Source organism: Molossus molossus, unplaced genomic scaffold (assembly GCF_014108415.1).
Source record: "Molossus molossus isolate mMolMol1 unplaced genomic scaffold, mMolMol1.p scaffold_m16_p_3, whole genome shotgun sequence".
In the NCBI taxonomy this organism is placed as follows: domain Eukaryota; kingdom Metazoa; phylum Chordata; class Mammalia; order Chiroptera; family Molossidae; genus Molossus; species Molossus molossus.
The window spans coordinates 100,254,956-100,274,554 of NW_023425366.1; the positions used below are offsets into that span (position 1 = coordinate 100,254,956).

The 19,599-nt window shown below is 43.8% G+C and overlaps 1 protein-coding gene across 11 annotated transcripts in view; it reads left to right on the top strand.

Moving 5' to 3' along the window:
* The first annotated feature begins 3,795 nt into the window (after positions 1 to 3,795).
* Positions 3,796 to 19,599, top strand: part of GTF2I (general transcription factor IIi) — a 115,797-nt gene continuing 99,993 nt past the window's right edge. For 3 of the 11 annotated variants that reach the window (XM_036280776.1, XM_036280777.1, XM_036280780.1), the window contains exon 1: positions 3,796 to 3,963. The gene's annotated coding sequence lies outside the window, so the exon portion shown is untranslated. Of the gene's footprint in view, positions 3,964 to 5,111; positions 5,490 to 19,599 lie in introns of those variants that run through there. The other 8 variants (XM_036280782.1, XM_036280784.1, XM_036280785.1 and 5 more) reach the window with 5 other exon arrangements.

A 19,599-nucleotide genomic window follows, 5' to 3' on the forward strand; every position in this document is an offset into this window, starting at 1 on the left:
GAGGACGCTCTAACCAACTGAGCTACCTGGCTAGGGCCAGATCCTTTGTTTTTTCAAAGCAGTCAACAAGACTAAAAAACAAGGCCAGAGCCCTTGTTTTTTCAAAAGCAGCTGACAAGCCCTGGCTGGTTTGGCTCAGCGGTTGGAGTGTCGGCCCGCGGACCAAAAGTCGCAGGTTCGATTCCAGTCAAGGGCACATACATCGCTTGGGGTTTGCCCCAGGCCCTGGTCGGGGTCATGCAGGAGGCAACCAGCTGATGTGTCCCTCTCACGTCAATGTTTCTCTCTCTATCTCCCTCCCTCCCATTCTATCTGAAGATAAATAAAAAAATATCCTCAGGTGAGGATTAAAAAAATAAAAAATAAAAGCAGTCAACAAGCCTGGCTGGTGTGGCTCAGTGGTTGAGCCTTGACCCATGCACCAAGAGGTCACTGGTTTGATTTCTGGTCAGGGCACATGCCCATGTTGTGGGCCTGATCCCAGTAGGGGGCATGCAGGAGGCGGCCCAAACAATGTTCTCTCTCACTGATGTTTCTAGCTCTCTCTCCCTCTCCCTTTCTCTCCCTAAAATCAATAAAGAAAAAAAAAAAAAAAGTCACCCTGGCCGGTTTGGCTCAGTGGTTAGAGCGTTGGCCTGCGGTCCAGAGAGACCCGGGTTCGGTTCCTGCTAAGGGCACGTATCTCGGTTGCAGTTTGTCCCCGGCCCTGGTTGGGTCCTGCGGGAGGCAGCCACACAATGTGTCCCTTTCATATTGATGTTTCTCTCTCTCTCTTCCTCTCTCTCCTTCCCACTCTATCTGAACAAAAAATGGAAAAATGTCCTCAGGTGATGATAATAAATAAATAAGTAAATAATTAAGTAAGTAAATAAATAAATAAATAAAAGGAGTCGACATGAGTCCATGTGAGAATGAATTTGAGTTGGCAGAAGAGCTTACATTTGGTCTAGATCCATCTTTAGCTTGGCCTAGACCAGTCTGGCTTAGAATCCCAAGTATACAATAGAATGGAAGTATCACACTATATGAACACTCATCTGCAGGATTGCATACACTAGGTTAAACATAAACAAGATAAATATTTGGAATATTTTGAAATAAATAACATGCAAGATTCTGCCACCTGTGGCCTCTGTGCACTTTGTCTTAAGTGAGAAGAGTAAAGAGCTGCTCATTTGCTCTTTTGGCAATCTCAGTCTTTCCTTCTTTCCTTCTTTTTCTCTTTCTTTCTTTCTTTTTTTTTGGATAGGAAGGGAGAGATAGAAACATTGGCATGAGGGAGAAACATCAATGAGCCACCTCCTACATGCCCCTACTGGGGATAGACCAGGCAACCTGGGCACGTGCCCTGACTGGAATCAAACTGGGACCTCTCAGTCAATGGGACGACGCTCAATCCACTGAGCCACACCGTTTGGACTGTAATCTCACTCTTGGTACACATATATTTTTACATTGAATGTCATTCTAAACAAAGTAAGTTGAATTAAACAAAGGAGAATTTCTTACTATACCATTCCTAAACACAAATCAATGATTTTTTTTCTTTTATCTGTTGCTCAACCCAAAAGACATCAATTTGATCCTGTGTGGGAAAAACAAGCGGCTGTGCTGAGAGATGGTATCCAAAATGGTTTATAACAATTATCACAATTAACAAAGCATCTGTACTAATGAGGGGAGGGAGAAATTGGCTAACAAATAGCAATTTGTGGTAGTATAACAATAATGGCCAAGGTAGTGAGCCAGGCTCTAGGGAAGACTAAAAAAGTATATTTAATAACTATAGACTAGTGATTTTCAACTGGTGTACCCCAAGAATTTTTAAAACATGCAATACCTGGCTATTTAGTCAGGGAACTGACCTCTTTTCACTCAGATTGTCCAATAAATAAAGGACAACAGCCCTGGCTGGTTTTCTGTGGTTAGAGCATCGGCCTGCAGTCCGGAGAGACCTGGGTTCAATTCCCACTAGGGGCATGTGCCTTGGTTGCAGTTTGCTCCCCGCCCTGGTTGGGTCGTGCGGGTGGCAACCACTCGATGTGTCCCTTTCACATCAATGTTTCTCTCTATCTCTTCCTCTCTGTTCATCCCACTCTGAACAAAATATGAAAAAATGTCCTTGGGTGAGGATAAAAAAAACAAAAAACAACAAAAAAAGCACTGGCCAGTTTGGCTCAGCGGTTGAGCGTCGGCCCACGGACCAGAGAGTTCTAGGTTCAGTTCCTGCTAGGGGCACATACCACACACACACACACAAAAGGACAATAGCTAACACAATAGACATCCGGTGTGAATGAATCAAAATATTTTTTTTTTGGTCAGATTGGCAAAAAAATGTTTTTTGGTGTGTTGCAGAATTGTAGTAATTAGCTTATGTGCGCCATGAGATGAAAATGTTGAAAATCGGGGGGTGGGGGGGTGGGAAGAGATAAACCACAGAACTTATATGCATGTATGCATGACCAATGGACATGGACAACTAAGCCGGGGACAGGGTGGAGGGGAGGTGGGGTGGGGGGTGCCAATGGGGTAAAAAGGTAAAATATCTGTAACAAAAAAATAAATAAAAATTCATAAAAAAAAAAAAAAAAGAAAATGTTGAAAATCGCTGCTTTAGACATAAATTTGAGAGTTACACCTATCAATATCAGTACACTGAGAAAAAGGCTTGGTTTCCACATGCTGTTTAAACCACACACCGTTCCATATACTGTTCACTGTCCACAAAGGGCCAGCTTTCCCTCTAGATGCAATTCAAAGCCAGCTAAAGTTTTAGAAACTGCTTTAGGATTTAAGAGTTTTAAGAGCATGCCCTGGCCAGTGTGCTCAGTGGTTAGAGCATCTGACCAGGCACCACACAGTCTCGGGTTCAATTTCCGGTCAAGGGCATGTACCTGGGTTGCAGGTTCCATCCCAGCACTATGGGAGTATGTGGAGGAGGCAACCAATCAGTGTGTCTCTCTCATATTGATGTTTCTCGCTCTCTCTCTCCTCCCCACCCTTCCTCTTTTCTAAAAAATCAATGGAAAAAAATATTATCGGGTGAAAATTAACAAAAACAAAAACAAAAAGAGTTTTAGGAGCAGCTTCAACATCAATGAAGTTGGAGTTGCTTATGAAGCAGCAGCAGCAGCAAAATTCCACTGTATTATACAGATTAATAGAAGCAAAGGACTATCTCCCAAATTTTTTATGACAAGGGTAATCTTGACCATATAAACTTTAGTCTAACAACTCACTTTCTAACACACACACACGCACACACACACCATGCTTTGTCCAGCGTCTCCACGCAGTAGACACTCCCGCCCATGAGTCACTTAGTAGCTGTCTCTGTTATCAGATCCACTGTGTCAGTATCGCAGTGCTGGTGTTCAAGTAACCTTTTTTTTTCTAACTTAATAATGGCCCCAAAGGGCAAGAGCAGTGATGCTGGCAATTCAAATATACCAAAGAGAAGCCGTAAAGTGCTTCCTTTAAGTGAAAAGGTGAAAATTCTTGACTTAATAAGGAAAGAAAAAAAATCCTATGCTGAGGTTGCTAAAATCTACAGTAAGAACGAATCTTCTATCCGGGAAATTGTGAAGAAGGAAAAAGAAATTCGTGCTAGTTTTGCTGTGGCACCTCAAACTGCAAAAGTTACAGCTACAGTACGTGATAAGTGCTTAGTTAAGATGGAAAAGGCATTAAGTTTGTGGGTAGAAGACATGAACAGAAAATGTGTTCCGGTTGACAGCACTGTGTTGCGCCAGAAAGCACTGAGCCTATACGAGGACTTCAGCAAGGGATCCTCTGAAAGGAGAGACACCAAGCCATTCACTGCGAGTAAAGGATGGTTACACAGATTCAGGAATAGGTTTGGACTGAGAAAGGTACAAACTCCTGCAGAGGCTGTGCCTGCTGTTGAAGAAGCTGCTGCCACATTTCCGGTAGAGTTGAAGAAGTTGATTAAGGAGGAAGGTATGTATGTATAGGAAAAAACAGTGTATACAGGGTTTGGTATTATCTGGGGTTTCAGGCATCCACTGGGGGTCTTGAAAGGTATTTCCCGCGGATAAGGGGGGACTGCTCTACATCAAAAGACTGGCTGTTTGGAAAGTTTTCTTGCCAGCGACACGGGCTGGAAAAGCCTCTGTGGTCGCCACCTACCGTGGAGGAGGAGGGGGAGGGGAAGGATGGCCGGTGTGGCTTGAATCCCGGTGGGGAGAAAAATTACAAAATCACTCAATTTTGCGCTTTACGTTCACATCTAACATCTCTGGGTCCAGTTTTTTAAACGTTGAATTTAATTTAGGTGAACAGCAACGTCTCAGCAGTCTCGAAATTCATGAGCTAATGAAAGTTGAGAAGCAAAAAAATAAAATGGGGGGGATGGGTTCGACAAAAACTGCTTAGTGGCTGAAAGAACAAAACGGGCTTCAATCAGGTTATCTGCTCCCACTCCATGGCTTTTCGTCAACTTTCTAAAAGTCGAGTGTAGACACGTGAGCAAAGCCTCAGGGAGTAAATAAAAACAGAAGAGTCCCACCCCTTCCCCGTCAAGTCCGGGCAAACTGTCTCTTTTGCGGCAAATTTTCAAAACTAACAGAGTTCTTTGTGTCCCAGAGGGTAGTGCAGGGCGGAGGAGATCCCTCGGCAGAGCCGGCAGGCCGCCCTGGAGCTCCCGGGCCTTTGCCGTGTTCCGGTCTCTCAATTTGCAGGGAATCTCGGGTGCAAGAGTAAGTGCAAGTCTTGGGCGGCCGGAGGCGCCGGCTGGAGTTCGGCGGGAGCAGGCTGGAGCCATCACCGGCCTAGATCTGCACCCCTGCGCCCCAGCTCCCCTCCCCCACTCGGGCAGCCGAACAGGCCCCAGGTGCAGCCATGTTCTCGATCCCACCACCCCACGCCTCCATTGACAGTCCTTGCCGGAGAGGGCCGGGCGTCGCGCTCCGGCGTCCCTGGGCTCAGGGTTAGCCGGCGCGACGCTTCCTGGGAATCGTAGTCCACTCCCCCCCACATCGCGTTAACGGGGACGAATCAGAAACTACAACTCCCGTTGGGCGGCGTGGAGGGTGCGCAAGCGCAGCGAGCCTTCGAGGAACAAAAAAAAAAAAAAAAAAAAAACCGAAAAAAAAAAGAAAAAAAAAGAGGAGGAGGGTGAGAGAGAAGCTCGGAGAGCAGAGAAAAGGGGCCACTGGTCGCCCCCCCCCCGCTTCCCCGCACGCGCTCTCCAGCCGAGGCCGCCTGCCTGCCGCGGTTACCCCGGCCTCTCTCTCGGTCCCTGGCAATTGGATCTAGGCGCTGAGCGAGGCCCTGCCGGGGCGGCCATGCGGCGGTGACAGAAGCTCGGCTGAGACGCTCGGGCCCCTCGCCCTCTCACCTCCTGCCCGCTAGTCAGCTCGCCTCAGCCCGAGGCTGCTCCTCCGCGGCCGCAGCTCGCGCACGGCCCACACTCGCTTCCCTTCGGCACCCCTACCCCGGCGCTGCCTGGAGGCGGCTGCACTCGGGTGAGTCCCTGTCGCTTCATCCCCTGTCCCCCGCCCCAGTTGCCATTGCGAGCCGGGCCTTTGAGACTACCCCTCCGGGGCCTGCACGGACAGGAGTCTGGGGACCGTCGGCGGCTGTATTGGGGTACCGTGGCCCCCCAACTCCAGGCAGCTAGCGTTGGGGGTGGGGCAGGAACAGATGCGGTCGCGGGGGACGACAGTTGCACGCGCGCGCCTGGGTACTCATGGGGGAGGGGCGCGCGCGCCGGCGCTGCGTGGGGGGGGTCTCACGCGTGAGGCCCGCGCGCGAGCGAGCCTGCGGCTGCGCATGCCCGGCTGCTGATTGGCCGGCTCGGGCTTTGCGGGTGCGCGCGCGGTGCCAGGCCCAAGCCGTGGGGTCGCGCTCAGCCTGGTGTCTCGGGGGCTGGTGCGCCCGGGCAGCAAGACTCGCCGGATTGGCCGGCGGGCGGCGGGGGCGGGGTCGGCGCCACGCTGCCTGGTAACTGCGGCCGGCTGGCTGGCGGGCGGACTGGCTGGCTGGGGAGCGCCGCCCCTCTTCGTCTCCGTCCCAGTCCTTTCCTGCCTGCGCCCAGGTGGGACCCGCAGTGGGCTTTGTCCCAGCCCGGCGGGCACGCCTGCCCCGCGGGGCCTGTTTTTGTGGGGAAATAAACACAATGACCGGAAGGAAAACCTCAGCCTTCAGGCCATGAAAATAAGCCGTCTGCATTGGGCCAGCATCCAGACGGATTTTAGGGGAGGAAGAAGACAAAAAGCTGTCTTCTTTCCCTTGCCTCCCCCTTCCACTTTTTCTTATCCAAGTTTTTCCTTTATTAAAGCGAGGTTTTCTGTGTGTGTTTTTTTTTAGTGTTATGGTTTTGCGCTAATTTGCGGCTGAGAGTGTTCAGATGTCGGGTCCTGTGCAAGTAGGCTCACTCCTGCGAATGCGGGACCCCGTGCAGACTTCTCACCCTCTCTGCATTCAACTTTGCTGCAGACAATGGCTTGATAGGCCGCAGTGCCTACGAGTAGTCTCTGGGTGCTAAGGAAAGGAAAAGGGAAGTTAGTTTGCAAATGAGAATGTACAGTTACATTGCTCTGAGGAGGTAGGGCTCCCAAACCCTTCTCTCCCCCTAAAGCCTATGACTTAGGATGACTGATTTCATTTTCTACAGCAGCACACCCTTCCCCCTTCCCCACCATACTTCCCGAGTTCCAGTCGAGGTCAGAACATATTAAATGGAAAATTACTTAAATAAATCATGTATAAGTTTTAAATTTCTCGCGCCGTTCTGAGTAACGTGATAAACTCCTTTTCTGTCCCACCCTGGATGTGAATCATTCTTTTGTCCAGCATATCCACGCTATACACACTACCAGCCGCTGGACACTTCGTTGCCATCTCCGTTTTGATACTGCTGTGGTGCTGGTATTCAAGTAACACTTATTTTCCTTAATTAATAATGGCCCCAAAGCAGAAGAGTAGTGATGCTGGCAATTCAAATATACCAAAGAGAAGCCGTAAAGTGCTTCCTTTAAGTGAAAAGGTGAAAATTCTTGACTTAATAAGGAAAGAAAAAAAATCCTATGCTGAGGTTGCTAAAATCTACAGTAAGAATGAATCTTCTATCCGGGAAATTGTGAAGAAGGAAAAAGAAATTCGTGCTAGTTTTGTTGTGGCACCTCAAACTGCAAAAGTTACAGCCACAGTACGTGATAAGTGCTTAGTTAAGATGGAAAAGGCTTTAAGTTTGTGGGTGGAAGACAAGAACAGAAAATGTGTTCCGGTTGATGGCAGCACTTTACGCCAGAAAGCACTGAGCCTATACGAAGACTTCAGCAAGGGATCCTCTGAAAGGAGTGAAACCAAGCCATTTTCTGCAAGTAAGGGATGGTTACACAGATTCAGGAATAGGTTTGGACTGAGAAATGTAAAAATTACTGGAGAGGCTCCATCTGCTGTTGAAGAAGCTGCTGCCACATTTCCGGCAGAGTTGAAGAAGTTGAGTAAGGAGGAAGGTATGTATGTATAGAAGAAAACAAAGTATATATAGGAGTTAGTACTATCTGTGGTTTCAGGCATTCACTGGAGGTTTTGGGACACATTCCCTGTGGATAAGGAGGGACTATTGTACTTATTTTTGCTTTATCTATTCTTATCATTATGGTCTACTGCCTTGTCCTTTTCTTTGGTCTGCTTCTGGAATCTTGGCTCACACCTGTAGGCTGGAATGATTTTTTATTTTCTACAGGCTTTTCTTAACTTGTATGTAATCACTTTTTTAAAGCCTATGTTGTTCGGTCAGAATTGCCTGTTCTTCTTACATGATCCTAATCAACTTGACTGCCCCTCCTAGAAGGGCATCTTTATTTCCTTTAGGAGTATTTGATTCTGCCTTGTTTACATGTGTCTGGCCTAGTCACTAGGTATTAAACTCCTAGATGGGTAGGGAGTAAGCCTTTTCTGCTTTCCTCACTCCCCTTTCCAATCTACAACTGTCAAAGTGCTTTGACTACAACTAATATTTGAATATTTCTCATATGCCTGGCATCGCTCTTAAGCTTTTACCATATGTTTTCTTATTTAATCTTCAGAACAACCCCATAATTCCGTTTTATAGATGAGGAACAAGCCTAGAGAGGCTGGGTAATTTACTCTTGATTACTCAAGTAAACCTTGACTCCAAGATTTGAATAGAGACAACCTGACTCTTAACCTTGAAGCCAGTGGTTCTCAAACTACTTGTGAGCATGGGCATCCTCTGGAGGGCTTGTTGAAAAAAATTGCTGGCCCGGCCGGTGTGGTTCAGTGGTTGAACATCAACCCATGCACCAAAAGGTCACCAGTTCTGTTCCCAGTCAGGGTACTTACCCAAGATGTGGGCCTGATCCCCAGTAGGGGGCGTGCAGGAGTCAGCTGATTGATGTTCTTTGTCATCGATGTTTCTTTTCTTAATTTTTTTTTTATCCTCACCTGAGGACATTTTTCCATTTTTTTTAGAGTGGGAGGGAGAGAGGAAGAGAGAGAGAGCGAGAAACATCAACGTGAAAGGGACACATCGAGTGGCTGCCACCCGCATGACCCAACCAGGGCCAGGGACAAACTGCAACTGAAGTACATGCCCTTAGCAGTAACCGAACCCCGGTCCCTCTGTACCGCAGGCTGACACTCCAACCACTGCCCCAAACTGGCCAGGGCATCTCATTGATGTTTCTGTCTCTCTCCTTCTTCCTTCCTCTCTAAACTCAAGAAAAAAAAAACCACAATTGCTAGGGCCCACCCCAGATCTGATTCTGCAGGTCTGGGGTGGGGCTCGTTATTAGTATTTCTAACTAGTTCCCTGGTGGTGTCCATACTTTGGAACCATTCACAATGGGAAATTAAGTTGTTGTTTTTTTAATCCTCACCCGAGGACATTTTTACATTAATCTCCAGATAGAGCGAGAGGGAGGAAGAGAGGGAGAGAAACATCAATGCAAGAGAGACACATGGATTGGTTGCCACCCGCACAACCCCAACTGGGGCTGGGGATGAACAGCAACCGAGGTATGTGCCCTTGGCTGGAATCGAACCTGGGACCCTTTGGTCCCCAGATGATGCTCTTACTGTTGAGCCATACCAGCCAGGGCAAAAAAGATCTACTTTAAACTATTCACTTATTGGTTGGAAAACTTATTGAGAATTAAGAATTTTTGTTAGCCATGATTACAAAATTAAGAGTTTAAAATATAAAAAGTCTCCAGTTTCAAAAAGAGTCGAGGGAATTTAACTACAGAATAAAATTAGGAATGTAATAGTGTCTACTTTTTTTTCACTCTCATTCATTCATTTATTTATTTTATTTTATTTATTGATTTTAGAGAGAGAGGAAGGGACAGAGAGATATAAACATTGATGAGAGAGAACATCAAATGGTCGCCTCCTGCATGCCCACAACCTGAGCATGTGTCCTGACTGGTAATTGAACTGGCAGCCCCTTGGTGCATGGGTTGAGGCTCAACCACTGAGCCACACCAGCCAGGCCTCATTCATTTATTAATTTATTCTCAGCACAGGCATTTCTCTTCTTTTAGGGATCCCCAAACCATCCCCTTTATACTTAGGAGTATAAAGTCTGGGAACCAGGAACAGGTGGAGTCATTGGGTCAGGCTGAAGCTGACAGAGCAGCCAGAGCTCCAACCCCCTGCCCCCTTCTCCCACCTCCAAGGATTTGGCTATGTTTAAGAATATCACTATAGCCCAGCCAGTGTGGCTCAGTAGTTGAGCATCGACCCATGCACCAAGAGGTTGCTGATTTGATTCCAGGTCAGGGCACATGCTCAGGTTGTGGGCCTAATCCGCAGTGGGGGCATGCAGGAGGCAGCCAGTCAATGTACTCTCTCATTGATTTTCCTATTTCTCTCTCTAAAATCAATAAAGGGAAAAAAAAACAAAAGGGAAGACGCAAGTGGGTTACATGAAAACCACCTGTGATAGATTAGGGAGGTGGGAGAAAGCAAAGTAGGGAAACCCCTGGGATTGGGTGAAAAGTAAAGTGATAGATACATACATCTTTTACATAGGTGGGTACTGGATAATTAACAGTCAACATCATAACAATAACAACGAGAGGATTTATGCTATCCACTCTGCATTGGTTGTGCCCTGAGGAGTCTGGAAAAGGGGAGTTACCCTGACATACAGGCTTAGTTAAGGTAAAGATTGACTTCTGTTAGGGAAGATTCTAGCCTAGGACATGACTACTTGCCATAAACTGCCTTTTGTTAAAAAGTTTTAATTTCAGCCCTGACCGGTTTTTCTCAGTGGTTAGAGTATCTGTCTTCGGACTGAAGGGTTGTGGGTTTGGTTGCCAGTCAAGGGTATGTACCTGGGTTGCAGGTTCTATCCTCAACCCTGGTCAGGGTTGTACGGAAGGTGCAACCAATGTTTTTCTCTCATGTTGATATTTCTCTCTCTCCCTTCCTCGTTCCCTCCCTTCCACTCTATCTAAAAATCAATGGAAAAATATCCTCCGATGAGGATTAACAAAAAATAAGTTTTAATTTCAGATCATCCTTTGTGGTCACTTCATGTCTCTGCGTTTGCAGGGCCACCATGCAGGCCTTACCTGAGCTTGTCAGGTTAGCATGTGGCCCCTTTTTGTCCCTAGACATCTAGGGAAAGCATTTTATTTTTAAAATGTTTTTATTGATTTTTATAGAGAAAGGAAGGGAGATGAAGAGATAGAAACATCAGTGAGAGAAACATTGATCTCTGCCTCTTGCATGCCCCCTACTGGAGATCAAGCCTGTAACCCAGGCATATGCCCTGACTGGAAATTGAACCAGTGACCTCCTGGTGCATGGATTGATACTCAACCATTGAACCACACGGGCCAGGCGGAAAGCATTTTTTTGAAGAGTCGTTTGAGAAGTAATAATTCTGAGAATGGTATTTCACTTTTCAGATACGCATTAGAGGCAATTTATTTGAAAGATAATTGTTAAGAACTTTATTAACAGCAATCTATGGCCCGGCTGGTGTGGCTCAGTGGTTGAGCATCGACCCATACACCAAGAGATCTCTGGTTCAGTTCCTGGTCAGGGCATATGGCCAGGTTGTGGGCCCAATCCCCAGTGGGGGGCGTGCAGGAGGCAGCCAGTTGATGTTCTCGCTCATGGATGTTGCTAACTCCCTGTCCCTTCCTCTCTCTCTTAAATCAATAAACGAAAAATATTTAAGAAAACAAAAACAGCAATTACTAAAGATCATACATAGCATTTTCTTCAAAAGTTGTATACATTTATTTGGGGTAAGTTTATTCATTGCTACTAATTGAAAGAACATAAGAAATTCAATTAATCAGTTCATTATAATTGTAGAGTTGAGATTTATTGTACTCAGTGGGCTTAAAATGACAGCAACCAATTTGAGGAATAATATTTGATTATTCAATTAACCAAAGTGTAGCTGAGGCTACCTGCCTGGAGCAATAAAATTAAGAATTCATAATTTAGAAGAAGTATGTATACTGGAAAAATTACGTAGCTAAATCAGTAGTGCTAAGGGTATTAATCTTGATATTCTTCATTCTTCATTTTCCCCCTCTTTCTGCCTTTATCATTTTCCTTCTTTCTTGTCCTTCACTGGAACTCTCATTACTGCAGTTTTTCTTTTCTTTTTCCTCATTGTTTCTACAGTCCTTGCCTTTGTATTTCATGCTTGTTTCTGGCACTACTATTCTGCTGTTTCCCACTTTGGCCTAGTGGGAACATAAAAGAAAGTTTTTTTTTTTATCCTCACCCGAGGACATTTTTCCATTTTCTGTTCAGACAGAGTGGGAGGGAGAGAGAGAGAGAGAAACAATCAACATGAAAGGGACACATCGAGTGGCTGCCACCCGCATGACCCAACCAGGGCCTGGGACAAACTGCAACCAAGATACGTGCCCTTAGCGGGAACCGAACCCGGGTCTCTCTGGACCACAGGCCGACGCTCTAACCACTGAGCCAAACCAGCCAGGGCGAGAAAGTTTGATGGTAGTAATGGATTCTCAAAAGTTGATGGAGGATTTGGTTATAACTTGATTAAAACTATAAAGGTGCCTGGTGTGGCTCAGTGGTTGAGCATCAACCCATGCATCAAGAAGTTGCTGGTTCGATTCCAGGTCAGGGCACATGCCCAGGTTGTGGGTCCGATCCCCAGTGATGGACATGCAGGAGGCGGCCAGTCGATGTTCTCTTATCGATGTCTCTCTCTCTTTCCTCCTTTCCTCTCTTTTTTTTTTCCTTTTTGGTACGTGCCCCTAGCGGGAACCGAACCCAGGACTCTGGTCTGCAGGCCAATGCTCCAACCACTGAGCCAAACCGGCCAGGGCATCTTTTCCTCTCTTTCTAAAATCAATAAGGAAAAAAAATTTTTTTTTAAAAAGTGCAACTTGTGAGGCAAAATGACTTATAGTTGAGAGAAGGAATATTGTTTTGTGATTAAAAATACAAGTTCTGAAATCAGACTGCCTGGATTCAAATCCTGCCTCTTGCCACTTCCTGGTTGTGTTACCTTGGACAAGTCACTTTACATCTTTGTGTCTTAGTCTGCTTGTTTTAGAAAAGGTGGATGATGATAAACCTGTTTCTCTTTTAGAGGGTTGTGAAGATAGAATGAGTTTAAGTGCTTTAGGATGGCATCTGGCATACAGCAAGCTTTAAATAAATGTTAGCCATAAAAATACTGTTTTAATACTTTTGAAAAATTGAATTTTCTAAGGAAATAACAGTTTTACAAATAATATTGACTACAAGGTTAAGCTCCAGAAACTCCGGAGAATATAAAGTCTGTGAGGGCAAGAACTTGTTCTTCCTGGGATTTTCCCCTTGTGACTGTGACTGTTAAACTGTTTTTGTTTTTGCCCTGGCTGGTTTGGCCCCACGGTTAGAGCGGCGGCCTGCAGACCAAAGAGTTTCGGGTTTGATTCTGGTCAAGGGCACATGTCCCGGTTGTGGTTAGTCCCCGGCCCTGGTTGGGGTCTTGGCAGGAGGCAACCAGTCGATGTGTCTCTCTCACATCGATGTTTCTGTCTGTCTTTCCCCTTCCCACTCTATCTGAAGATAAATGGAAAAATATCCTCAGGTGAGGGTTTAAAAAAAAAAGTACTGTATATGATAATATTATGATATAATAGTGAAGAGGTCTTATTTAAGGTGTCTCGTTAAAATGAGCTCTGGTTTATAGACAGAACCTATACACTTCTAATGTATGTGGTGTATATATATATATATATATATATATATATATATATATATATACTGTATTATAAAGAATAATGTATACCTTGCAACTAATGAATTTATCATTGAAATAGTCTCTGGAACTGGTTACCCAACAGATAGATCAATTTACCTTTTTTGCCTTGGCTGAGTGGCTCAGTTGGTTGGAGCATTGTCCTGTACACTAAAAGGTTGTGGGTTTGAATCCCCATCAGGGTGCATACCTAGGTTTCGGGTTCAGTTCCGGTTGGTTTGAGTATGGGAAGCAGCCGACGGATGATTTTCACACCGATATTTCTCCTTTTGTCTATAAAATCAATAGGAACATATTCTTGGGTGAGGATTGAAAAAAAAAGAAAAAGATAAAGAATTTCAAGGTCAGTCATATCTAGTATTAGAGATAGAACTTGAATTCAGAACTTTGACCTGATTCCCAAATTGGTGTTCATAATAGATTTGCTGTGTTGCCTGCCTTCTGGGAACAGTACATTCAAAAACACAAAGATGGACTTTTACATCATAATTACTTGATTTTCATTTCCTCTTCCAATTCATACAAAATTAGAAAAAGAACAAGTGATCCAGCTTTTCCAGTACCCAATGATTTTTAAATTTGGAGTAAGGTCAAAAGGACACGCTTTTGTCTACAAGCTGCAGCTTTTAAAAAATCTGGACTGTCAATTTAAATGTATAATTTATGCATTTGTAAAAATTTTCTCTTAAACTGTAGTGCCAAAAAAAGTTGTGGATGTTCCTGAATAGCTGATAAGGTTTTGTAATTTGTTTTTCAAGGACCTTGTTTTGGCTACTGTGAAACTCAGAATTGAACTTGTGATCTTCTGTTTGGGCAGATTCTCTTTCCCTGGCCTCCTTTATTATTTTGTCATTCTTCCCTTCACCCAGCTTAATTAAAAAAAAAATCTATTTCTGTTAGCTCTTTCAACATTTTTTTGGAAATGTGTTGGAGAAGGGTATACATTTTAAAGTGTTAATATAATACAGTTGCAGATCTTTTTAGATCTTAACCCTTTAAATATATTTTGTTTCTTCCTGAGGGATCACTTGGTTTTTATTGATATAATTATCAGCTTTATTTCAGCAGATAGAATTTAAGAATTTGGTATCTTAAAATGTAAGCATAGCCTCATATAAAAACTTAAAATCCTTGACCTAAAAAAATCATTCTTTTTTTTTTTTTTTTTATCCTCACCCAAGGATATTTTTCCATTTTTTGTACAGATAGAGTGGGAGGGAGAGAGAGGAAGGGAGAGAGAGAGAAAAACATCGACGTGAAGGGACACATCGAGTGGCTGCCACCCGCACGACCAACCAGGGCCGGGGACAAACTGCAACCGAAGTACGTGCCCTTAGTGGGAACCGAACCCGGGTCTCTCTGGACCGCAGGCTGACGCTCTAACCGTGGAGCCAAACTGGCCAGCCCAAAATCAATCTTTTTTAAAAAACTATTTTTTATTTGTTTTATTGATTTTTTTTTTTTTTTTTTTCCAGAGAGAGAGAGAAACATCCATGTGAGAGAGAAACATCCTTTAGCTGCCTCCTGCATGCCTCCTGCTGGGGATCGAGCCTGCAACCTGGGCATGTGCTCTGACATGGAATCGAACCAGCGATCTCTTTGTGCATGGGTCAGTACTCAACACTGAGCCACACCTGTTGGGCATCAACCATAATCATTTTGTCATGGACAAAAGAGATATACTTTTGCTTCAGTTTGGTTATGATGAGTGGCAGTTAATTTACTGCCTCATAAAGATTGCTTACAGTCTAATTACTGTTTAATTTATTCACCTTGGGCTATATTTTTTCTTTTTTTTTTAACCTGCCTTTCTTTGATTATTATTGTGCACAAAAAAAGGTAGTTTGGAATTTGGAGATATGGATTCTAGTCTCTTGTTATAAAATTAACTGTATGACCTTGGCAAAATGGCTAATCTTTCTGGGTTGGGCTTCTCATTTGTAAAATAATAGAACAAAGTTGTTGGAGTAAAATATCTTGAATTTTGTTTTTGATCTGAGATTGAAATGGAAAGGTGTTTGGTCAAAACAACATAATAGCACAAGAGAGAAATAGGGCATGAATGTAATAAAAAAACAAGATAAGGTTTATGGTACCTCCTCTACTTAGCAGTCTGACCTGAAGCTTAATTTGAGATATATGTTGAAAATTTAGTAATATTTTAGAGATCAGCATAATAAAAAATATTAAAAATATCAGTTATTGCCCTGGCCGGTTTGGTACAGTGGTTAGAGCGTCGGTCCTCAGACCAAAGAGATGAGGGTTCGATTCTGGTCAAGAGCATGTACCTCAGTTGCAGTTTGTGCCGACCCTGGTCGGGGTTGTGCGAGAGGCAACCAATCAGTGTGTCTCTTTCATATTGATGTTTCCCTGTCTCTCTCTTTTTCTTTTTCTCTTTCCCTCTCTCCACTCTGTCTGCAGATAAATGGAAAAATATCCTCAGGTGAGGATTTAAAAAAAGTATTAATTATTGTGTTAGCATGATGGTGATGTGTGTGAAAATCTTCAATTCTCTTCGACTCACTAAAATTTTTGTTCTTTTGCTATTCAGTATTAACAGCAAGGATTAGTAAATTCAAAGCAGAAGTATGGGCAAATGAAAAAATTTATATGGAATTAATTATTGGCATATTGAGGTAGAATGGATCAGTAAGGACATAGATAAGTATAGTCCCTGAAATGGATCTCCAACAAGAAAAACAAGATTTTTAAAGAATGGCTGGAGTCTGTTTTCAGAAAGATAAAAGAAGGCCATGCATCCATGAAACAATAGCTGAGGAGGATAAAAAGATAAGGAAATGATACAGGAACAGGCCAATTAGTTCATATTTAACTCATAAAGGAGGATTAAAATCAAATTAGGGACACAAAAGATAAATATTCAGAATGGAAGAATTAAGGGAATTGACAAAATTGAAAGAAGATATAGCAGACTCAGGGAGCTGTTATGTTTTGTGTTCCTGGCATGCTTTTCTCCAGATAAGTGTCCTGCTTTGCCTTCTGAGTAGCTGCCATCTTTCTGTTTCATGTGGGTCTAGCTACATTGCTAATCACAGTGTATCCCCAGGTAATATTTTTCTGACTAGTCATAGTTAATTGGGCTTGGGTAGGATAAGCTTGTGACACAAACCCCTAAAACTTTTGTGAAAACAATGGTAAGAAGATAGGATATGTGATAGTCTGTGTCCTCTGGGATTACAGTATGTGTGTGGTGAACTTAAAGATGCATGTGGCTGTCATCTCTGTTTTAGGGAAGAAACCCATCTGCTCAAGAAGTGAGGCAGGCCCACAGAGAGGGGGTAGAGCTAACTCTAACAACATATGTGTGTTCTTGGAGCTAGCTGTGTGTGGAGTTAGTGCAACCTTTAGACCGAAGTAAAAAATAAATAAATAAAAATAGAAATTCCCTTCTTTACTTTGGATGGCTTGAATTTAGAATTTGTAACCTCGTAATCTACTATTTCTGGCTAATTTAGTACTTGTTTTTTATAAGATTGTTTTATTTTTTTATTTTTCCTGTATTTTAGAGAGAGAGGAAGGAAGGGAGAGGGAGAGAGAGGTAGAAACATCAATGCGAGAGAACATTGATTGGCCACCTCCTGCATGCCCCCATTGGGTATCAGACCCACAACCTGGGCATGTGTCCTGACCGGGCATCCATCTGGTGACCTCTTGGTGCATGGGTTGACGCTCAACTGCTGAACCACACTGGCTGGACTGTTTTTTGTTTTTCTTAATCCTCACCCGAGGATATTTTTTTCCATTTATCTTCAGATAGAGTGGGAAGAAGGGAGGGAAGGAGGGAGGGAGACAGAGAGAGAGAGAAAGAGAAACATGGATGTGAGAGAGACACATTGACTAATGGCCTTCGGTACGACCCAGAGCAGGGCCAGGGACCAAACTGCAACTTTGACTGAAATTGAACCCATGACTCTTTGGTCCGGGAACCGACATTCTAACCCTTGAGCCAAACCTTCCAGGGCTTCATTACTTGCTTTTGAGAATAAAAAATATGCCTGACCTGTGTGGCTTGATGGATTGAGCATCAGTCCAGTGGACTGAGAGGTCCTGGTTTGATTCCTGGTCAGGGCATATGCCCGGGTTCCAGGCTTGAATCCTAGTAAGGGATGTGCAGGAGGCAGCCAATCGATGTATCTCTCTCACATGAATGTTTCTATCTCTTTTGTTCCTTCCTCTTTAAAAAAAACAACAAAAAAAATAAAAAACATTTATATATATTTGTTTTGTTTTTATTTTTATTTTTTTATTTATTTTTATTTTTTTATCCTCACCCGAGGATATTTTTTCCATTTTTTGTACAGATAGAGTGGGAGGGAGAGAGAGGAAGGGAGAGAGAGAGAGAGAAACATCGACGTGAAGGGACACATAGAGTAGCTGCCACCCGCACGACCAACCAGGGCTGGGGACAAACTGCAACCGAAGTACGTGCCCTTAGCGGGAACCGAACCCGGGTCTCTCCAGACCGCAGGCCGACGCTCTAACCGCTGAGCCAAACTGGCCAGGGCTGTTTTTATTTTTTATTATTATTTTTTAATCCTCACTCGAGGATGTTTTTGCATTTATCTTGAGATAGAGCTGGAGGGAGAAAAGGTTGAAGAGACAGAGAGAAACATCAATGCGAGAGAGACACATCGAGTGGCCGCGACCCGCATGATTCCAACCAGGGCCTGGGATGAACCACAACCAAGGTACATGCCCTTGGCCGGAATCAAACCTGGGACTCTTTGGTCCGCAGTTTGACGCTTTAATCTCTGAGCCAAACCTACTAGGGCAATAAAAAATATATTTATAATTAAAAACAATTTTTTTCTTTACTGATTTTTAGAGAGAGAGGAAGGGAGAGGGAGAGAGAGAGAAACATTGATGAGAGAGAACATCTACTGGCTGCCTCCTGCATGCCCCCCACTGGGAATCGGGCCCACTTCTGGGCATAAAAAATATATTTTAAAAAACATTATAAGATGTGGTTCCTGAAGTTGGTGGAGCACATAAGAATGTTATAAAATTATAAAGCAAAATGTTTTTAAAACACCACAAAGTTGATAAGATAGGACTTTTGGAGGGGTAATGTGAAAAGGCTAACAATAAAATGAAAATGGGAACTCTCATACTTGAAGTCAGAATTACCTTTGCTCTATGGGCATTTGCCAGTTTAACCACAGGAACTTGAGTTTTAAAAACCCTGTGAGCCCTGACTGGTTTGGCTCAGCAGTTAGAGTGTTGGCCCTCAGACCAAAGGGTCTCGGGTGAAAGGTCGGAGGTTCAGTTCTGGTCAATGGCATATACCTGGGTTGCAGGTTTGATCCCCAGACCTGGTTGAGGTCGTGCAGGAGGCAACCACATCGATGGTTCACTCTCTCTAAAAAAAAATAGAAAAGAAAAGAAAGAAAAAACTTTGTGAGATGAGAGGCTCAGAAATCAAAGTTCAGAACCTATACAAAATTCAGGGGTCATATAGGAGACCCTTCTCAATTAAGCTGAGAAGGCTCTGGACAAAAAATTGAAAAATGTCCTCGGGTGAGGGTAAAAAATAAAATCATTAAAGAAAATTTTTTTTTAATTCTCACCCGAGGACTTTTTTTCATTTTTTGTTCAGATAGAGTGGGAGGGAGAGAGAGGAAGAGAGAGAGAAACATTGACGCGAAAGGGACACATCGAGTGGCTGCCACCCACATAACCCAACCAGGGCCGGGGACAAACTGCAACCAAGATACGTGCCCTTGGCGGGAACCAAACCCGGGTCTCTCTGGACTGCAGGCCAATGCTCTAACCACTGAGCCAAACCGGCCAGGGCGAAAAAATTTTTTTTTCTTTATTGATTTTAGAGGAAGGGAGCGGGAGAGAGAAATAGAAACATTGATGAGAGAGAACATCGATTGGCCACCTCCTGCATGCCCCCCCACTGGAGATTGGGCCCACAACCGGGACATTTGCCCTGACTGGGAATCAAACCCACGACCTCTTGGTGCAAGGGTTGATGCAGTACCATGATTGTGAGCAAAAACCGCCAAAACAATAGAAATATACCTGCAAAATCTTGAGATTTTAAAATTATCATAGATTATAAATATCTCTATATGTTTGAAGATTCAAAGGGATGAAATCATCCTTTTTGTATTTAATGTTTTATGGAGTACATGACCATTTTGGTCATTTTGCTTTTTGTTCTAAAGAACTATTACTGATGAAATTCAGAAGTACAAGTCATGCATATTTGCATTCCTTATGAGTGCAGAGCTAACTGTCCCATTCTAGTTCCTTTAACTTTTTTTGTATCATGGCCTCTTTTATTGGGAGACTTCGGAGTTTTGACATGATAGATATGGTAGATC